Below are 23,542 nucleotides of genomic sequence, written 5' to 3' on the forward strand. Positions count from 1 at the left end.
CCATCTTATAGTTGCCCTCACATAGGCTACACTTTAAGAACAAATACAGGCCTCTAGAACACATGCGCCTTCCTTTGACTTCTCTGTGACCTGTGCGAATTGGCTCCACCGCTCCCCCAGGTCAGTCCAGGTCTCACGAGCTCCTCGTCCTCTGGCCACCTGTGATTAGCATCAGGGCTTGACACACCATAAAGCCTTTTCATCCTACACGAGCCTCCAGCTAATCTCTTTCACACCTGACTGTTCCTGCTTTATGGCTTGTTTTCCAAACAGGAGATGCTCATGTTTATTGGGGCCTATCGATATCTGATGTGGGATCTGAGCCTTGCTGGGTAAATAATTGCGGGCTGGCTGAACTGAAATGTGGGATTGTAATCATGACTCTGCTTGTTCTTTGAAGTAAAATATGTGAATGACCAACTGCAAGAGAAGGGCGGTGTTGCCCAGAGCGTAATATTCTGTATAAAAGAGAAGACTGGTTTTTGTTCTGCAGACTGCCTCATTCAGTTGCTAAGGCTTCTGTGCGACGTAGTCTCACTCATTTGAGTTTAATAAAGATGTCTTTTCATATTTCAGCTTCTTTTGCCAAGTTCTTTGTTATATTACCATGAGAGTGGAATTTTCAAATACCACAACAGGAAGTACTCGAAGTCATAGGGTGCTACCCCTGGCACCTCTGGGGTCTCAAAAATCAGAGTACTTCAGTTGGCGCCCCAACAGAGTGGCTCATCAGCGAAGTGACTTCTTGTGGGAGTGATCTTGTCAGGAGACTGAAATCTACTGAGGAGGACAGAACAGGACTCTACCAAGAAGGTAATCTGTGCACAGGGATTCTAGAGATTCTTTTATGCAGCCCAGTATATTTCTGATCTTCCTGATTTTGATCCTACACATGATGTCACTCCTGCATGAGAACCCTTTTGGCGTGAGTATTATAAAAGACCGTTTAGTCATGTAGAACTTGGCAGTTAGAATTTGGGTAACATTTTGATTAGTAAAAATAAGAATTAAGTATAAATGGGCCGCTCCCAGTCCTTTGGTTCTTTGGGTCTTTAATTTGGTTATCGCAATTACCAAAGCCGAGGGGTTGGTTTCTTGGTTTTTGATTTGGTCATTGCAATTACCATAGTCAAGGGTCTCGTATATTTGCGAGTGTATTGGTAGAGATAACCCCTTGAAGTTTGAAGCTAGATTAGTGAGCTCTAAGATGCCTGATCTTAGCAAATTTGGAAATGTAGAAATTGTTTGTTGCCCAACTTTTGGTTTGTATAGGTTTGGATATGCGAATTGCAATTTGTGTAGGCAGGTAATGAGGAGATATTTCTCCATTTGGTTTTATAATACTTGCGTTTTCCGCAGTATTTTTGGCTTGCCTGTTTGTAAGCTCACATGGAAAAATGTGTTGCTTTTTTGGAAGGTACCATAGTGAAAATCGGTTAGATTTGAAAACATATTTCTTCCTTGGTGATTTTGTATCCCCAGGGAATTAAAATATGACATAATACAAAACAAGGATCCTTTGTTCTGCGCAGTTTTATGAATGAAGATATGCAGAACGATTTTGTTTGGTGTTCTGCTAGCCCAAGCTAGTGAATTGAGCGTATTCACTACTTCTTGGAGATACATCAGTCTGTTGGGCTGTTTATGCAGCCTTTTGGAACACTATTGAGAAGCGTTTTTTGTAAATATGACTTACAACTAGTATTTGCAAATGGTTTGGTTCAAGTATAGTCTGTGAGCTGTTCTTTCTTTCTGTCATGCGTATTGATTTGTAAGTCAACTGTGTGTTTAAATGTCTATGTGGTTTTCTCATTAGTGCAACTTCTGTAAGTAAATTGCGACGGCGCTATTTATGAAAAATGGCTAAAGCACGCTGTATTGTCTGTTTGACCCCCTTTCCGTTTATGTCTGAAATGAGCTCAATATGTGTTTGTGGGTCTTTTGATGTTTTCAGTCTGTTAAGTAAAATGTTGGTTAATTAATATCAAGTAGAAACTTAGGAAAAAATGCAGAAATGAACTGTGTGATGTGCTAAAATAGCTATATATTGCTCTTTAATTTATAGAATGAACAATTGTGCACATATACAAAATTGCCGTTAAATGCTTAAAGGATATAATTAGAAACACATTCAATAGATATAAATAAGGCCCCAAAAACGAAATTATCTATTTTTGCAAAAGTAACTAAATTTACAGCATTTTCCTTAGATGCATTGTATTAGATGTTCACAGGCAAACTTCTCAGCTGCAGTATATTTGAGAGAATGTTCATTCAGCCAGCACCTTCCCAGTTAAACACGGGTGGAATTTTGCATAACCGTCCTTTTAAATGAAAGTGGCGCAAAAATGTGACGCGTTTCAAATTGGGCTTATGCGCTTAGGCTTGTGAGTTAAATGTGTCCAAAAGGATAGGCAAGGGATGCAGCTTGTTTTTTTTTTTATATGTGGAATTATCACAAAAACGAATAATTGGGATTTTTTTAAAGAAAATTATTAATCATGGAAAAATTATTTAAAAAAATAAGTGCTTTTCAAAATCGTTTTTTGATATTTATAAAGCTTAATACTCATACTATGACCTCCTAGCATTAAAATTTGATTTGAGTTGTGTTGCATCACTAAAATGGCAAGCATTCGTGTGTACAATTTTCCCTTGGCGCAGGCGCAAACAAGCTCATTTTTATAAAGTATAAGTTATTATTTCCAATGCCTGACTCATGGGTAATGTAATGGACATTCTGGTAATGCATATTATGCAAGAAAATTGCAGGATACTCATTTTTTAATGCCTAAAATATCAAAGTCGAATTTGGGTAAAAGCGCTGTTTAAACTGCATTTTCTTTCATTCAGAGTACTTTTTAAAGTGTCTCAGGCTTCAGTAAATACATACATTTAGGTTTGATATATATTTACAGGTTGTGCCTTCTTATGATTCAATGAGTTAATATGCCAGTACAACGGCTTGTTTTAATATCAGGGTTGAAGGTTCTAACTTCAGCTGGGCCTACTGAGAAGTTCATTAATTTAAAGTTGATGAAATGTGTACCATTGCATAGGATTGCAACAAGCATTTATTCTAAAAACTGGTATGTGTGTTATTAAGTTTTGTGAATTATTCACAGTACATGTAGTTTAATAATCTGGGAATAGGGATAATTTTTTTAGCGCCTAAAAAGGAGAATTTTTTTTTCAAATTAGAGTGAATTATTGCAAGTTAGGAGGAATTAGGAAGGCCTTCTGGCTTTGACAAATTCAGAGTGGCAGAAGCTGGGGGCTGGGAGAGCTGCAGAGGCTGGCTCGGTCACGCTGCTGAGATGCTATCTTTAGTTTTCCCGTAAACAAACAATGGAGTAGGCTGCCACGTTGACATTTATGACCTTTTAAATTAGGGCCTTGCCTCTGTGGAATGCAGAATGACCTCGCTACGGGCCTCTAAAGCTGGGGTTTCTGGTTTCTCCATAACAGCATCACCAAAACTAAAGAACTTAATTCCAAAGGGAAAATATAGAAAAGGGGTTTTCTTTGAAAGCCTGAACATCACGTTAAATGCTTTGCAGAACTGATACATTTGTGTTATTTAACAGAAAACAAAGTGTTGCATTAAGTCTTAGACAGAAAACAAGATGCAGCCTTTTTCTAAAAAATTTTTAAGGCTACATGCCTACGTGAGAACGCATTGCCAATTAAGACTTCTTTTTCACAGTGGAAATTGTAGGTGCCAAATTAATATGGAGTGTCATGTAACGATTTTTACTTTCAGAAAGGTAAAACTACGGGGGCTTGATGTTGCAAGGACTGACAAGAGGGTAACAGTTAAGTAATGGAAATTTATTTTTGTGTATTTGGTCCTATCATGAATTGTTCTTGCTGGTCCTGTACGTTAGAAGAGAAACAGTAAAGTTATATTTGACAGCAGATTTCCATTGCCTGGTGATCTGCTGTCAAAAGGAGGGTAAGGATTTTAAGCCTGACAAATTAAATAGGCCCAAATATTGGGTTTTGGGCTGCAGTTTTACAGTGCATAAAGTACATGACATGGTGTTTGTGTGTCACCGCTTACTCACATATGCTATTGAAATTTGTCTATGCTTTTTGTGCTTGATATACAGCAAGTATATCTGATGGCTTGACGTTTTGTGCGTTTTTTATTTTTTTTTGCATGTTTTCGTTTTTGTTGTTGCTGCTTTTGATACTATTACAAGTTTACCTGTGTTGTGAGGGGATGGTCATGACGATGCCCATCGCTACGCAACAGTTGGTTGAACTTGTTCTGGTTACTAAATTCCACAGCTAATGATATTTCATGCTGTGAACATGAGAGACAAAACTTTACCAGTGCATGTCTATTTGGCTATAATTGTATTGAAGGGAAATAAAAGAGATATACAGGATCAAAGTGTGTCACCTGTAGTTAGTCACGTTACTGCCCCTTCCCTTAAAGGAACAGGCAGCCTTACATTTATGTATCCTTGATTGGACCTAAGGATGAAATTATAGATCTGTGACTCAAGGTGGCCTAATTTCTATATTACATTAGTTAATGATGTTCTGTTTCCTAAGTAGCATATGGCTCTTGCTCCTTAAAAGAAAAACCAGGTTTTCATATTTTTCCCTGAAGAAGGAACTGGAACATTACCTAGGGTTACCGTATATGGTGTAGTCGCCAGCGGTAGAGTTAAAATTTGTGTAACTTTGGCCTTTTGTGTATCATCAGTACTCTTGATGTTGTGTCACATGCCTGACTATCATCCAAATAATTTTTGTTCTTCCTATAGATTTTTTTTTTCTTTTGTTGCTTCTCCCCTGACCAATGTTGCATTATGCTTAGTTATTGGGGATTTTAGTTGTGTCCTAGTTCCAATTCCCTTTTCCGTATTCCGTTCACCAGTCAGCCCATTTATTATTGTAGGTATATTTTTCAGGTACACACTTCCAGACCACAGTGATGTACCAGGGACCCCCATATTATGTATAATTCCCTTTTGTATGACCAGACTGGTTTTCAAGAACTTTCCTTAGGCCTGCTTCAATGTTTTCCAGCCTGACTGTCAGAGTAGCGATAGACTGGTTAACTGACTCAATATTATAGTAAGACAAGTTTTCCATCTCAAAAGGAGATATCTTACGTTTACTTTTTGAACATGACAAATTTTCAATGTCTATTTTTAATGTGGTTTTTACCCTTTTGTTCCTGCTGCTTTAATTTTTGGTGGGATCAGATGTGTTCTAATCATGCAAATATCAGGACCCTCTAGTTCTTGTCTTTTGTTTGCATATTTGACTATTAGCCTGTGTATTGCATATTGCACCTGATGTGAAAGTTTTCTACATGCCCATGATAATCTGTACCATGTGATTTCTCTATTGAGATGTTCTAGATAAGGAATTTAGGAACACCTAGATGTAATCATTGAGAAAAAAAATGTGTTTGCCCCATTACACAATGCCACCATATGTGAAGACATCCATGTAGATAGAATTCTCGTGTAGTTATCTACCCTTAGATGATGGAGGCTCTCACACGGAAACCCAATTGAAAAGATGAGAGACGCTGTTTTACCTACTGCCTTTATATTTGTATTGCTTTTTGAGAATGACAGTGTATTCTAGACCAAAATTGTCCCATGGCGTGTGGCCACTCCTTTGAAAGACCGCAGGCCACCTGTTTGCAGTCCCCTTGTTATACAATGAACTGTTTAAAGCATCGCACTTGCTTCATCAGAAGGCGTTCAACATCAGAAAAGAAGGAGGAGCTGGTTTTGCCACAGAACCAGAATTTCAGTGCACAAGAGCGCCTGTCATGTGCTGGTAACCTCTGACAGTGTGCAGTCCCTTGAGTCCCTTGGCCTGAGTTTTTGGCCACACCCCCCCCTCTTTTTCCTTTGCTCCAATGGAAGTGCAGTGCACCGGCGGATCCAAGATTGACAAAAGGCACTAATTCTAGGGCCCATGAAAGAACAGCCCGAGCGTCCTCTGACACTGAATGATGAGTGTTGGAGCCTGAGAATGGTCCCGGATCTGCACGAGATGACCTATGCCCTTGATCAATGGAGAGCACACTACCTGTAGTGCCTGCCTCAAAGGAAAGCTACTGGCGCACTGCCTTGAGACATTGAGACTCTCGAGTGAGCTGTGGGTGTTTGCCAGGAGGGCACTCCAACTAAGCAGTACTTTTCTCATGTAAGGCTTGAATGAAGAGGCCCATGCAAAAGAAAACAACAGAAGAAGATTTGATGGACAATAGAAGCCTGCCAGAGAGGCTTTTTGAACGGACTCTGGGCATAGGTGGTTTCACAAGAGGTTTACGTGTGATTGTATAGAGTAGGTGTTAAGGAGACAGATTGTTTTGCTGGCATTGTTTTAAAGTACTATTCTGTTTAGTAAAAACAGAATGAAGTCCATTTTCTGTGGAAAGAGTACCCCCTTTTTCACCTCAGAGCATTGATGAGGGTCACCACTGTTTCACCTGAACATACAAAACAAATCACTGAATTGCATAGGAGCCCTAAAAATGTTACTAGATAGTTTTAGGATTTGCTTTCTGCTTACGGTTGTGAAAAATTACTATTTCATTTGTAATAGTGTTCACTACTTTCTCACGTTGTCTATATGTTCTTAATAACGTGTTTTCTAGTATCTTTTTTAAACATGACGTTGTCATTTATGGGTGGCATTGTTTTTCTCTACCCAATTGACTTCTGCACCCGCTTCCCAACCTATGTCTTTTCCCACTACTGTTTCTTTGCACTCTTTTCACCCTTTTCCTGAACATGAGCAGGTTAGAAGATCAGAATTCGTAAGCAATTCTTTTGTACAGCTTCTGCATCAACACTAGTTAGTAATGACCATCACTAATTATTGGATGTGTGATCTTATGCCGCCTACTACAGACAGAGGTATTCCTTATTTTGTCCTGCCATATGTGGCCTTTGTGCTACTACATGTGTAAGGAGACGTGTCCCGTGAGAGTCGCTAAGTAATAGGATGATGCTACAGCAACATCTCCATGACTTCATGTCTGTAGACCTGGACTCGGATTGATATGAGTATAGTTATTGCCTATGTAAGGGCAAAAGGAGGGTCTGTGGTACTTTGAAATTTGGGACCGCGTAGGAGGCAGGGCCCTACCCCTGTCTATTCCGGTATTAGCGAACCGCAAATGGCCAATACGGTATGTACAAGTACTTTGCATAACATTTCATTGATAAATATACTATGTATACGATGTTATGCATTGGCTCCGTGGGTTCCATCTTGGAGCGGTGGCCATCTTATAGTTGCCCTCACATAGGCTACACTTTAAGAACAAATACAGGCCTCTAGAACACATGCGCCTTCCTTTGACTGCTCTGTGACCTGTGCGAATTGGCTCCACCGCTCCCCCAGGTCAGTCCGGTCTGGCCACCTGTGATTAGCATCAGGGCTTGACACACCATAAGGCCTTTTCATCCTACACGAGCCTCCAGCTAATCTCTTTCACACCTGACTGTTCCTGCTTTATGGCTTGTTTTCCAAACAGGAGATGCTCATGTTTATTGGGGGCTATCGATATCTGATGTGGGATCTGAGCCTTGCTGGGTAAATAATTGCAGGCTGGCTGAACTGAAATGTGGGATTGTAATCATGACTCTGCTTGTTCTTTGAAGAAAAATATGTGAATGACCAACTGCAAGAGAAGGGCGGTGTTGCCCAGAGCGTAATATTCTGTATAAAAGAGAAGACTGGTTTTTGTTCTGCAGACTGCCTCATTCAGTTGCTAAGGCTTCTGTGCGACGTAGTCTCACTCATTTGAGTTTAATAAAGATGTCTTTTCATATTTCAGCTTCTTTTGCCAAGTTCTTTGTTATATTACCATGAGAGTGGAATTTTCAAATACCACAACAGGAAGTACTCGAAGTCATAGGGTGCTACCCCTGGCACCTCTGGGGTCTCAAAAATCAGAGTACTTCAGTTTCAGGGTCTGCAAACACAGAGCAAGTCATTTGCTTAGTTGATCGCAGGTCATGGGAAGTAGGGCTTGACTTCCCATGAAGGATTGGTCATAGGCCTTGGCCAAAGACCAGCAAATGCATCTAAACCTCCATTGCTAGCAGATGAAGGCAGTGCACAGGTGGTCAAATCACAGGGCCAATTACAGCTGTCCATGGAATTTTGCTGTGCACTGTAAAGGTTGAGTGCCACAAAGCCAGGCACCCAGCCCTTCATGCCTTGTCAACACCCACTGCTATCAACCTTTGGTCGTGCATAGCTGGGGTGGGCTGCAATGCTTGGTCTTACGCGAAACCCAGTGCACAGGAGGCCACCCTCTTTGATGATGGACTTTAGTCATGTGCAGCAGGGATTGCCTGCAAAGGGCAAGGCCCTGCATCCAACTCGCAGTGTGCTGCCAACCCCGCTGAGCAAGGACTTTGGTTTTCTGCAGCAGTGGCCCATTGCACATTGAGCATTGGTAGCAGGGACAGGGCTGTGGATAGGTCCTGTTCCCAACCTGCAGCATGTGGTTACAGGGCACATGTGGTGTTGGCCATGCACAACAGCAGTGTACTAAATAATTTCTTTTTTAAAACATTTACATGATTCGTTCATTCTATGTCTGATCACAAATTCAACCTTTTGAAGAAAATCTTTTGTGCTGGAAGAGTTTTTCTTGTTTTTTATTTGCATGAAGCCTAATTAGTCTATGAAGCATTCTGCAATGTGCAATTCTTCCCTGAACTCTCTATGGTAGTGAGAGTGCTGTAAAGAAATTCCCTTTTAACTTAGTGACATCACAGTGTAGTTAAATGCGCGTTCTTTTGATTGGGAACTTTTAAAACACTTTTGTGATCCGGTAGCGTAGGAGGATTTTGGTTTACAGAAGTGGTGTTTGGAGTTACAAAATCACAGAATTCACAACTTCACATTTTTATTTAAATGGGAGGGGCAAGATTCGCAAGGTCGAAGTGCACAAATTTTACATTTCAAATCAAATAAAAGAGGGACAACTACAGCAGCCCTTGATGATGCAGGAAACATTCTCACTTCTGAACGGGACGATTTATGGCACCAGGAGCAGGTGCCCTTTGTTTGCTACCCTGTCTTCTGCACTGATATCACACCACCTATGACACAGTTAGCAAAACTCCACTTCTCCCATATCTCCTTCGTGCACATGGGCAACGCCTGAGGCATGTTATCAGGCCCAGAGACTAAGGGCCATAGTTATGACCTTTGTGGTGCAGGGAAATGCAGCAAGTCACCTTGTTGCTCTGCCCTGCATCACAGGGAAAGGGTAGGAATGCGCCATAATTATCCAATATCTTGCATTCCTCTCCTTTCTTCTTGTGCAGGTGCCATTTTGGGAGCCTAGTGCCAATGCAGCCAACCTTGCACCACGGTGCAAGGGTTCCTGTGTTGTAGGCAGGATTGTTTTTGTGCAAGAAGGGGCGCTTTCAAATGAGCGAGCACATGTTGTCGCTGTGGGTGTTTCAGCCTCTGATCTATGGAATTCTGCAGCTGCTTCATCTCCTGGAGTTCAAGTATGCATCCCATCACTCCTTGGTTGTCCTCATATGCTCCCAGGACTCGGTCGATGTTGGCCTGGGCATAAGTGGCACCAGTGGCCTCACATAGTGGGCTCACAGTGACCCTCTGCCAAATCTCAACCCACAGGGCTTGTGGCCTTGTGCCATCCTGCCCCCTCCAACTGGCTCCTCCATCTTCAGTGAGAGTGCTGTCAATACTCACCCCTGTACGTTCTGACAGGTTATCCTATTAAGGCCATAGAATGCAGGAAAGCATACACCTTCTCCTCCCAGGGTGCGAGTTTTAATGGTGGGCTAGGTGGACCACCGCCAGTCTTCTGGGTCGCCAGGTGGTGCCTGGAGGCAAGATACTTCACCCTCATATTCAGGTCATGCCATCTCTTCCTGATGTCATCCTTTGTGCGCAGGGTGGTGCCTACAGCATTGACTTTGTTGACGAACCTGTCCCGCATATCATTCTCCTAGCAAGCGAAATTTGTTGGACTTGGGCTTCAAACAAATGTGGCTCTACTCTAATGATTTCATCTATGTTTGTTAGGATGATAGCTTCTGATTTATCTGTTTAATTTGCAGCCCGAAACAGCAGAATATTGATAGGGTTCTTGAAAGAAGGCAGGGAGAGATGTTTCTGGGTATGTCATAGTTTGAAGGATATAATCAACATATCCAATACATTTGAGAGTGGATGTCTCTAATTTTAAACCTGGAGAAATGATCTGAGGTCCGTAGTGGGTAAAAAAACGGTTCCAGTGCTAATACATAGGAGATAAAGGGCAACCCTGCATGGTACATCTGTTAAGAGGAAAATAAGGGGATTTAATCCTGTTAACTATGACAGACAAATGTGGAGAGAAATATAAAAGAGAGATAATTTGCAAAAAAATAAGGACCAGATCCTTGCCATTGCAAGGCTTTCATTGAGAAGCACTATTTAACCCTATTGAAAGCTTTCTCTGTGTCCAAAGATAATTCTGCCAAAGAATGCTTAATTTTGTGAGCCTTTTCAATGATGTTCAGAAAAGTTCGAGAGTTGTCTGCAACATTCCTGTGTGGAATGAATCCAGATTACTCAGACTCAAAGGGGTCTATTATAATATCGGGCGGATCGCCACCGCCCGCATGGTGGTGGTGATCTGCCTGACATTATCTCCCGCCCGCCTCCCATTTCCCCCCCACATTATGATGGCGGGGAGTACTGCGGCGGATGGGAAGACCGTCCGCTGCTTTTCTGCCCGGTCGACACGTCGACCGGGCGGAAAAGGGTTGAATATGGTGGCAGTGTCTGCCAGACACCGCCATCCATATTACAATGCATGCGGTTTGCACATATGGGGGCCCATTGCGGGCCCCCAGGATGTTGGGGGTGGGGGCACATGGGGGATACCAGTGGTACCCCCTGCATTTACATGCACAATGTGGCAGGTACCGCGTGGTGCCTGCCACATTGTGCATGCAAATGCACAAATGCCTTTTTTGCATTGCGGCGGGTGCGCCCGCCATTGTAATAGGCCCCAAAGCGTTCAGGCATCATGGGAAGTATTCTGAGAGCAAGGGCCTTGGGAAATATCTTACAATCTATGATGATCAATGAAATAGGTGTGTAGTTCTTACATTAGGTCAAATCTCAATCTTTCCTAGGAATTAGACATATCTTAGCCTCTGCAAAGCAGCCAGAAGAGCTTGGGGAAAAGGAGTTTAGCAAAATGAAGGTAAAATTCAACAGTGAAACCTTCTTGGTGGGCGCTTTTCCTGTAGGTAGAGGTTTTATGGCCGAATACTTTTACTTAATAAATAACGGTTTTTCCAGATTAGAAAGATCTGGCAGAGGTGAGAATTTGGGTTGAGTTTCATAAAAATAACTAGTAGTAAGAGTTTCATCTGTTGGTATGATTTCAGGGTAATAAAGATCATTATTGTAAGAGTCAAAAAAAGCCCCAATATCCGTGTTACGAAAAAGCATATCTCCGTCATTATTAGCAATGGATTTAATGAAAGACTTTTCTCTTCTATGCATCAAGTAATTAGCTACAGGAGAACCAGTTCTGTTATCTCCACCGTAATATCTGGTAATAAGTTTCAATGTGTCACATGCCTGCCCAGTTGTGCACTTGTTAATTTTAATCGTGGTTTCTACTAAAGCATCCAGATCCGATTTAATATGTTTGGAAGTGCAACAATTGTGCTCCAGTTTCTTTGTGGTTGCCAAGATGGAAGTGGACTTCGCATTAGCATTTTTCTTTTTGGTGTGAACGAAACCTATGATACAGCACATTGAAGCCACCTTGAAGGCATCCCATACAAAATGAAACAGAGTTTGACCCTTACTCATGAAATACTCCTCAGCAAATGCTGAGTAAGGAATGAGGAAAGAAGTGTCTGAGAGCAAGGAATTGTTAATTCTCCAACTTGAGTTAGTAGCCCTACCCACAACAATGTTCAAATCTGTCAACATTGGAGCATAGGCCGATATTAAGATGAAACCTATCTCTGAATTGACCATGTGCTCTAATAGACTTTTACTAAGGAATAAATAATCCAGGCAAGACTAGGAGTGGTGAGTAAGTGAATAGAAGCAGTATTCCTGCAGGTCAGGATTAATGAGTCTCCAAGAGTCAGAGAGTGAATGTATAAATATGGTACTATTAAAGGCTTTAATGGAAGCACAAGGAGCAAATCATGATGTAGATTTCTGATCCAGGAGAGGGTCTATGATTTCATTAAAGTCGCCACCCACCAGTACATTTTAAGTAACGTGTTCAAAGATAGTGCAGAGAAAGTGTGCCAAAACATTGGCTCTGGATGAGTTGGACTATAAATGTTCAGAATGGAAATGTGGTATCATCGATAGTCAGTGTGACTAATATCCAACGACACTCTGAGTCCTGGGAATGTGTGGTGATGTTGAAAGATTTATGTCAACTGATCAGCACACCATTCCTATTGGTAGTGGAGGGAGGAAAGAAATCTCACTGACTCATAGTTTTTCTAATTTAACAACCTCTAACTGAATAAGATGTGCCTCCTGTAGTAGGGCTATGTGACATTTCAAGAGGGCTAACTGAGAAAACACAAGCTGGTGTTTAACTAGGCTTTTTAACCCCTTGCCATTTCACCGTTCTGATTTGCATGAAAATTGTAGAAAATAAACATCTGAGGACTCACTGTAATTATAAAATACTTGAAATAGCATTTGTATAAAAATAGACACTGAAAGAGGAGGAAAAAAGGAAAAAGACAAGACTTGGAGGAAAATCTCCTCTGAGCAGTTGGCATGACGTTTGTTGGCATAGCAGAGAAAAACTAACACCCTGGTAGATGAAAGCGACAGCAAAGCACCAGAAAAAGACAGGTGATTCACAGTTCCGATGAGAGGATGAGCAAATGAAGAATAAATAGCACAAAGGAATCAAGACAAGGACGGAGCATATTTTTAAGAGGAGCTTGTAAACAAGAGAGAACAATAATGGCATAGACACATGGAGCATCTGTGATTGATACAATACTCCATGACTTACCACTGAAGACATAGAGGGAATCATTGGGGGTAGTATGAACATGAAGGGGGAATAACAAGATAAGGGGTCCATAAACAGTCCAAATCTATATGGAAAAATAAGGAAAAGAAATTTCAATTAGTAACCAATGTAACAAACGTAAAAACACCAGGCACCTTGAATAAAATAAAGAACATATAAGCATTACAATCGACTCATTGTCGCAATAGTTTCCGAACGACTTGGTTTTGGGGAGTCCGACCGACTGATTACAATGTTTCTGAACACCGTTCGGTCCGACTCCTGTTGACTTCAACGGGAGCCTGTGTTCCGACCAATAACACAGGCTCCCATTGAAAAAAGGGATGGTTGCTGAAAACCTTGCACACTGTGGCAGGCACCCCATGGTGACTGCCACACTGTGCATGGTTGGAAAGAGGGGTCCCATGGGTACCCCCACCGGCCCCAACTGGAGGCCTACCAGTGAAGTGGGCCGGCTACAGGCCCCCAAAGTCAGTTTCTAACAGCCATTTCATGTCGGACAGACTGATTCATAAAGGCTGTCCGAATCCAACATCGTAATATATATGTCGGACACACGGTCCGTAGACCTGAACGATTCAGCTACAACCGATTCAGAGTCTCCAAATGCCGGTCTGAACCAAGTATGAAAAACTGAACGGCTACCTTTCCATCATAATCGGTTGGTCGAAAATGTTTCTGAGTCGGTCGGAAACATAGGTTCTAACACGAGTTAGCAAAATTGAATGCCTTTCAGAGCCTTTCAAACTGACATCGTAATCAGCTCCTAAGTAAAACACTGTACAAAATGAAGTGATAACCTGAAATCCTAAATCCATAGTTTCAGCTTTGTGCAGGTTGATGAAGGTTTATAGGTCTGCGGATTTCTCAAAAGAAAATAAATGTATCCTTAAAGGGGATTTTGAAGAGGCAATGATGAATTAGTCCATATTTAATGTTTGTAGATTTACTGGGGCCGTAGATCCAGGACTTGTTTCAGCTGAGCTGCTGCTGTGGGAGAGACAACCTGTGTGAAGAAAAACATATATCCATACCACTGAAGAGTTACCACCTTTTTTCTGCTGAGAGGATGTGCATTAGCTCGATGAATTGGTGAAATAGTATGAGGATACCTCTGGGGTGTGAATGCAAGACAGAAGAAAATCTCTGACCAAGACAAAGATTCTGTTGTATAGAGAAATATGAGATAGATGGTAGATAAAAAAATATAGGGATCATTGCAAAATGGTAATCATATTAGAGTCCTCTGAACCTTCTGGGATGCCAGACAGTTGGAGCTTATGCCATCTGTTTCTGTTCTCCAAATTTTCAGTTAGTAGTTTAAGTTGATCGATGTCCTTGGGCAATATCAGGAGTGGAATCCTAAAAATTGCTTCACTCTTTGCTCCAGGGTGGAGATGTGTTGATCAGAGGAGAACCATTTGTCCTTTATTTATTGCAGGAGGGCATTAGTGTCAATTATAAAGATGTTGGGGTCTTAAGTACTTCCATAACACCCTCCAGAGCCAGAGGAGGAGGTGATTTGGATGAGGAATCGAAATCCTTTTTAGGTCGCTAATGGAAGAAGAAGTGGTAGATTTCTTGTAAAGGGCGCCAATGGTCTGAGAGGAAGGCAAACATTCACCCCGAAGTCTGATACACTCTCCATGAGATTTGGTGATGTGGAAGTATTATGGATTCACTGGGTACGGCGGACTCATAGGGTGTTCAAAGATTTAAGTAAAGGAGAATTATTTCTATCACCCTGCATTTTACAAGATCTTCCCATATAAGAGCTCAAAGCAAGCAAGGCAAATAGACGGGAGAAACCAATCCCTCATCCCCAGCCTGAGGGGTGTGGAAAGGTATTAAACCAGACAAAGAGGAATCTAGAGGAGCAAATGCCCAGTGGAGAAGCTTAGACTTCAGTAACAGTTAATTTAGAGTAAGATATGTGGTTTTTGGAAGGTAAAAAGTATGGTAGCATGCTGGGTAAAGCCATTGATAGAAGAGTCATATAATGCCCTCAGTGGTCCATGAGGGTAATGGGTGCAGAGACAGACTATCGAGTAGAAAATAATGAATTGCACAAATATTGTGTAAAAAATATTGAATTGCATGCACAAATGTCATGTAAAAAATATGGTGGGTCAGGAATATCGACAGACAAATTCTCTTGGTCAAGAATATCAATTTTCGGTAAGTAATATTGATGTAAAAAATATAAGTGTTGAAAATCGTTTGCAAAAATTAGTTGTTAAATTTTTTTTATTAATGTTATGTCGTTTAGTACATATTTTATATGTGTGTGATGTATGTTTTTTGTATAAGAATAGTTTGTATGTTTATTATATGTGTTAAAATGTTAGTAGTTGTTAATTTATTTTCATTAGAATTTAGCGTTTTTAGTTCCATAGCGGGTTGTGAATTTATAGGGGAATAGGGTGGGAAGTTAGTTAATTATATAAAAATATATTAATTATTTTTAGTAGTTATTATTTTTTTTATTTGAATTTTGCGTTTTGAGTTCCGTAGCGTGTTGTGGGTTTATAGGGGAATAGGGTAGGAAGATATTTAAATATATTACACTTATTTAATATTTGTTTTTTATTAATATGGGTTTGATTGAGATGTCATAGTGTTAAATGTGTACATTAATCTATTATTAATTATTTATTACTTAGTTGTTAAATAATTTTAATTAATTAATTGTCAATTAATTATAGTAATTGTGTAATTAATTTTAGGTGTTTGTTGTGGTGTTTATAGGTGGAAATGGTGGGAAGGAAGGGAAGTAATTTATTTTTAATTGATGAATTAATAATTAGTTGTTAATTAATTACTTAGAAATGAAGGATGGCAATTGTGTAATTTATTTTAAGTGTGTTGTGGTGTTCATAGGTGTAAATGGTTGGAAGTGTGGAAAGTAATTTATTTGTTATTGATGAATTATTAATTAGTTGTTAACTCATTTTAATGAATTAATTTGTAATTAATTATAGTAATTTTGTAATTAATTTTAGGTGTGTGTTGTGGATATTATAGTGCTAAAGAATGTGTACTCAATGAATGTTTATTATTTTTGTATGAATAATATTTTTTAAATTCATTTTTAATTATGTTAATTATGGAAATAAATTTAAATACACACCTTGAAGTCTTTTTTTATTGGTGTGGTGTTATAGGGTAGGAAATAAAATAAAAACATGTATGTTTTAAATAATTTGTTTGTTTGTTAAAATTTACACCTTTTAAATAAATATTGTTTATAAATGTATTTATTTATTTATTTTACATCATATTTGTACTTTTTTGTAATATATTATTAATATTATAATATGTGTTCTTTTTATATGTCTAATATATTTAATTGTATATATTTTAAATATTGTTTATTTATTTTTAACATTGTTTATTTTGTTTCAATTGTTTTAATGTCATTAGTAATTTTTGTTTCTCTGCTATCTAACACTTTCCCTACTGTTGCACTCACTGGAATGGGAATAGTAATTTTTACACCTCTGCTATCCAGCACTTTCCCTTCTGTTGCACTCACTGGAGTGGGAATAGTAATTTTTACCCCTCCACTGCCCAATGGTTTCCCTACTGTTGCACTCACTGCAGTGGGAATAGTAATTTTTACCCCTTCCGCTATCCAGCACTTTCCTTACTGTTGCACTCACTGGAGTGGGAATAGTCATTTTTACCTCTCTGCTATCTAGCACTTTCCCTACTGTTGCACTCACTGATGTGGGATTAGTAATTTTTACCCCTCAGCTATCCAACACTTTCCCTACTGTTGCACTCTTTGGAGTGGGAATAGTAATGTTTGCCCCTCCGCTATCCAACAATTTTCCTACTGTTGCACTCACTGGAGTGGGAATAGTAATGTTTACCCCTCTGCTATCCAACATTTTCCGTACTGTTGCACTCACTGGAGTTGGAATAGTCAATTTAATTCTCCTGCTATCAACACTTGTGACACATGGTCAATTATGACAACAGCTCTTGTTATGTTGATCAATCAGGTCCACTGAATTTTTTCAAAACATACATTTTCCATAACGTATACATCTCTCTCCAGAATTGCATTGGATGGCTTAAGGTCATCCTTTGTGTCCCAAAGCTGCGGCAGTGATTACTGGTAATAAGCACACCGGCTGCCATTTATCAGCATGCTGCCTACTTTCCTTTCACTGTATTTCACCTCTCCAGATTTTTAGAAATGGCCTGAATATTTTTATACTTCATGCCTCCAATTTTATCATAGCAAAAGTCTCCTGGTTGCCTCCTCTTCGTGCTCCCTTCATATTCTGGTGCTGCGGTGGTGATTCCTGGTAATAACGTCGCAGCCGCCATTTTGTCAGTGTGCTGCTCATTTTTTAATTTACTGCATTTTGTCCTTTTCACCACTTCAAGAAATGGCCTGATTATTACCATACTTCATGCTTCAAAGTTTCTCACTGTGACAGTCTCATGGTTTTCTTCCCTGCATATTTTCTTAATCTCCAGGATGCAGTGGTGATTGCATGCATTAAAGTGGGATGCCACAATTTTGTCAATATCCTACCCACTGCTCATTATTTTTTCATTAATGCATCTCCTCATAACTACTTGAAGGAATGGTCTCAATTCTTAACTATGGCCTTTGGTCCTGTCATTTTATTTCTAGTGCCACTCCCTATATAAGTTAAAGAGCATTCTAAATCATCTCAGCTTTTCTCTCCATATTTCTCTCAAAACTCACCTTTTTCATATGGTCTATGTACTATGGAGACTTTTCTTTGATGATTTCATGGTGCCTTACTATAAGCCGATGTTGTGAGTCTACTTATCATATATTTGCCTAGCTCAGCAAGATTCTTTTACAACTGATTCACTGCTAATGTCTACTTTTCATGGTTCCTCCCATATATTTCCTACTTCTAACCTCTTACCTAAGCTTGTGACATTATTTTGTTATATGTGCAGGGCAAAATCTGCCAAGGCCATTCATCGTCATACTATAAACTACATAAAGATGGCCAGCGACCTCCTTACGAAAGCTAAAGCCACCTCATTTAGCACAAAACTGAGAAGGGTGAAAAATGACCCTCCATCACATATTACATCTTCTCATAATCCAGTTCTGGACACCATCCTTAATGAGGTGACAGGGTTAAAATCTTTTATTTGTGGTACTAATAACAAAAGTCAACAAATTGAGGATTGCTGGATTATTATGGAGGGTAAAACGATCAAAATGGAGCAACGTGCTAGTTCTTTTCAAGAGTTGGCTACTAAAATTCCTGTCCTTGAGTAGGAAATTCTAAAACTCAGACTCCACACAGAAGATCTTGGAAACAGAAATCGTCACAACAATCTTCACTTGTACAATCTGTCAGACTCTTTAGGGTCCTGAGCCACTTGAGTTCCTGAAGAAATTCCTCGTAGAACTTCTTAGACTTCCTACTACTCCACCTTTTAACATCCAGCGTGTTCATTTTTTGGGCTTTTGCAACCTCACTCTTCTAAACCTAGAGTAATCATTTTGTGATTTCTTGAATATACAAACCTTCTGTGCATTTTGGAAGCTGCCAAGGAAAAAGATTGCCTTGTCTGGTGTGGCCACAATATATTCATTTATCAAGACGTTTCTACTGTGACAAATGCCAGACAAAAAGATTGCCTTGCTTTAAGACATCAAATGAGACCGCTGAACATACGATACAGCATCCTTTATCCCTACATATGCAAAATCAAATATGAAGGCACCATAGATCTTTCAATGATTCTGTAAAAGTGTTTCTTCAAACTATCACATCTCACGCTATGGCCACTATCATAAATCTTCACACTTTTTGTCTTGCATTTGCTCTTTTTCTCTCCCCAAATGTCTTGAATGCATAGCTTCTTTCTTCATAACTGCATCTACTTTTTCACAACTGTTGTTCTTGTTACTGTGTCAACACGTCTCATGCTACTCTTTAATACTTTTCTTTTCAGATCTGAATCGCTATCCTTGATCTATCTCTTCTTCTACTTTTCTATATCTTCTTTCTCCCTTAGGTCCTGTTCCTCTTTTTACTTCTATTTTGTAAGTCCCCATTTGTCCATCAATATAATTATGTCACTTAAGTGATCACCTTTTATTAAATGGTGTCATTTTGTTTTGCTTTCCATTTTTGCATTTTTTCACCCATGTTCCTGTACCCTTATCCTTGTGTGTCCAATATGTTTCACACTGTCTCGTGGAACGTCCATGGACTTGCACAACCGGTTAAAAGACAAAAGGTACTGTCTCATGTGTCTAAGTTTAATTCCCAAATTTCCTTTTTCCAGGAAACTCACTGTAATAATGTGGTTTTCGGTTAAATTGAAACAACAGTGGGTTGGCCAGGTTCATTTCTCTCCAGCTATTAATCGGTGGTGTTGCTATTCTGGTGCCGATTCCGATCCGGCAAAATAAATTTGCGTACGACTCGTATCCATATATTTTCACGTACGAATCGTACAAGTACCGTACAAACAGCGAAGTACGATTCGTACGTGAAAAATACATACGAATTGCATCGGGAAAAGGGTACGAGAGGGATCCGGGAATTTTTACGTCCGAATAGCGTCGGGAAAAGTGTACGCTAGGGAGCCGGACATTTTTACGTGCAAATCGTAAAACAGAAGTCTGTGCGCGCAAGTACGATCCGTACTGCCCGTCCGAATACACAACCGCATGTAAAAGGCCCCGTACGGAGCGAACGCAGTAGAACACATGTACACGGGTAAACTTGTGGCCGGATACGAGTCGTACAGCCCCCCTCCCCCGCATATGTCAGCACCGTACCCCCGTATGTCAGCACCATACCCCCCATCCGCACTGTGCCCCATCCCGTACCTGTACGCACCGTACCCCAGGCCCGTAGTGCCTGTACGCGCCGCACCCCATGCCCGTACCCCATCACCGTACCTGTACGCTCCGTACCCCAGGCCCATAGTGCCTGTACGCGCCGCACCCCATGCCCGCACCCCATCCCTGTACCTGTACGCACCGTATCCTAGGCCCGTAGTGCCTGTACGCGCCGCACCCCATGCCCGTACCCCATCCCCATACCTGTATGCACCGCACCCCATGTCCGTACCCCAGCCCCGTACCTGTACGCACCGTACCCCAGGCCCGTACCCCAGCCCCCCAGAGCGTGGGTACGGTCCGTACCACGCGTACCCCTACGTCACCACTACAATGGTGGTACGGACCGTACACACGCTCTGGGGGGCGTGGGTATGGGCCGTACCACGCCTACCCCTACGTCACCACTACAATGGTGGTACGGACCATACCCACGCCCCCCAGAGCGTGGGTACGGTCCGTACCACCATTGTAGTGGTGGTGTGGGGGTATGCGTGGTACTGCCCGTACCCATGCCCTCAGAGCATGGGTACGGTCCGTACCACGCATACCCCTACGTCACCACTACAATGGTGGTACAGACCGTACCCACGCTCTGGGGGGCGTGGGTACGGGCCGTACCACCATTGGAGTGGTGACGTGTATGCGTCCACGTCCACTTCCGTTGTGGCGGTACGTGGGATTGGTGGACACGCCCCCCGAAGGGACCAGACCATGGAGGTAATTTATGTGCAGGATATATATGTTTTACATTGGGTGGGGGTTATGTTTCCTGCCCCTCGCCCCCTCCCCCTTTGCCCCTGGGTGTTGTTCTGACCTTCTGCGGCGTCTGCGTCGGTTTCGGTGCACCAGGTCGTAGGCTAGGAGGGCAGGGATGACATGTAGGATGGGGTCCATGGCTGTCCGTCGTGTACCGGTGCTCCTTCTTCGCGTCGTCCTCAATTTCCCGGGAGTTTTTGGCTGTCGTAAAAAATGAGCGGTGCGGAGTGACGTTGGCATGGATCGTACTTGCTGGTCCGTAAAACGCTGCCTGACTCCGTCCGGACGTCACGTACGCGATGTCCCGGTCGGTGTTTTGTACGACTCGTACGGAAATGGTATTTCTGTACGATTCGTACTTGCGGGTTTGTAAGGTGGTTTTCCCGGGTACGAGTCGGATGGAGAATACGCTCCGTACTACCATTCGTACCCGGGTTTTACAGGATCGGAATCGGCACCTCTATGTCATAAAGCATTGAAAGTACAAATTTTATTCACTGAAAGCGGGGGGAGACTACAGCCCCCAAGCACCCCTGCGGCCGCTGACGCCGCCAACGCGCCCGGAGGCGCTTTAAAAACACGCGCCTTTCACGGAGGAGCGGGGGAACTGCTAGACTCTGTTACCTGCCGCTGCTGAGGGAACCGCTCACGCCATCGCCACGCCAGCGCTGCTGGCGCTGCTGTTTTGGGCACTCCTTGCTGTTTGTCTCCCCCGCTGCCGCCATCACCATACTTGCGGTAGAGAGCGGGGGGAGACTACAGCCCCCAAGCACCCCTGCGGGCGCTGACGCCGCCAACGCGCCCGGAGGCGCTTTAAAAACACGCGCCTTTCTCCGCGTCGCGGGACGCGCGCGGGCGGCGCCGGGCTGAGCCCGGGCAGAGGGCGGGCCGTCTGTGGCCGTCCGGGGCAGGAGGAGGCTGGGCTGGGCCACCCCTCTATCATCTTCATCCCGTCTTGGTGAGTTTAACAACCTTCTAAATATGGAGTCTGTAAATGCTGGTATTACACAGGATGATTTCCCGTTCCCCCCTGCTACATTCGAGTCCCTACTTGAAAATGCACTGAACTTGGTATCAAGTGAAATAGCTGACACTGAGAGAAGAATGTCCATGAGCTGTTCTAACAATATTATTCAGTCAACATCATTGTCAAATAGCCCTGGGATTCCTCTATCACCAGCTGTTGTAATCACAAAACCGGTATTGGTACCACCATCCCCCGTATCCCTGTTGTCTGTAACTGCTCCTACTATTACAACCGCCTCCCAGGATGATGTCATTACCTTGGGACCTACTGACATCAGTAATAAACAGGGAGGGGAAAAACGCAAAAGGGGTACTACCAAACCTAGTGCCAATAAAAGGAAAAGACTCCCAACGAGCAAGAATCAGCCTACGCTTCAGAGCCTGTGGAATAAACAAAAATCCACTGTGGCACAAATTGCTCTTGTTGTGGACAATGATATTGTAGTGTCGGATGATGATACTCTTACCGCAACCACCACTGACTCAAGTGGGACCTCTAACACTATATGGACCCAAACAACACTAATGGGAGATAATTATCATCTCACGAAACAGAATGGGAACCTTATTGAAACTATAGTGGATACTATTTTTAATCGACTAGAGAAGCAAATGATCAACCAGTTTAATAATGTTTTTAAAAGACTTGATAGATTAGATAACCTGGTTCGAAACGAAGAAGCAAAAAGAAAGGGGTCTGTCATCCTGGATCAAATCAGAGCTGACCGCCTCGTAAAACAACTTGAATCCGTAAGCAACACTATGTCACTAAAGAAACAGGAAGTTCCCATCTTATCGGGCGGCGGCACGAATACCTCAGGAACATCAGCCCATTCTCCTGCACTATCTACAATCCAACCCCGATCTGCTAATGGAGGGAAGAACCTGACAAAATCCAACTTACCTCCCAAATCTACCCCAACGCCTGCACCTAGACAAACTGCCCCCCCTGTTAGTATTAATAAAAATGCCAGCAACCTTAAAAACGGTTCCATCTACCCTATAACAGCAACAAGACCAACTGCTGATAATAATAAAGGTACCGGGCATGCAGGGACAAGCAAGCCTTTTAAACACCAAGGGCCCGCCTTACACTTGCCACCGGATGCTTGCCCCTATGTTCTAGTTCTTGCAGGAGTACCACCGTTGAGGGAGGAACAGGGGGAATCATGGGTGCAACTGCAAAATAAATGCATAGACTGGTTAACTAAGCATAAAGGTGTTGGATTCGATATTTCCAGAGAGATTCTATCGGCTCGTAGGGTGTCTTGGGTTGGCCCCTTAATTAAAGATAAGGAAGGTGACTGTATTGTTCTCAACTTTAAAAACCCTGGTACCGTAAGATTTTTACTCAACAGGAATGGTAACGGCTTTGCCATTTCTACAGTTGTAACTATGTTACCTTTGAGTTACTTTTACAGACAACCCACAATGCAATTACGGCCATCTTTAATGCAATTCCAATCACCATCAATGCATTTCCAGTCACCCTTTACGCAATTTCAGCCAACTTTACCTCCGTTCAATATGTTTAACAGATTTGCACCTTTGTCAGATTTGGATACGTTAGACTGACCCTCATTGACTAATTCAGCCGATTCTTCATCATTGGCATCAATCGCCGAAATTTTGGAAGTCCCACAACCTTTGTCTTGGACTGTAGCGAGAGAAAAACCCACAAACCAAAGACTATTGTTCCAGGATTCCGAATTATCTTTTGTAAGTTGGAATATAGCGGGACTTAATACTAAAATGAAAATTAAAGAATGGTTAGAATGGGTTAAAAACAATTGTGACATACTGATGCTACAAGAGACTTGGTGTACAACTAC

This window comes from Triturus cristatus, chromosome 1_2 (assembly GCF_964204655.1).
Source record: "Triturus cristatus chromosome 1_2, aTriCri1.1, whole genome shotgun sequence".
In the NCBI taxonomy this organism is placed as follows: domain Eukaryota; kingdom Metazoa; phylum Chordata; class Amphibia; order Caudata; family Salamandridae; genus Triturus; species Triturus cristatus.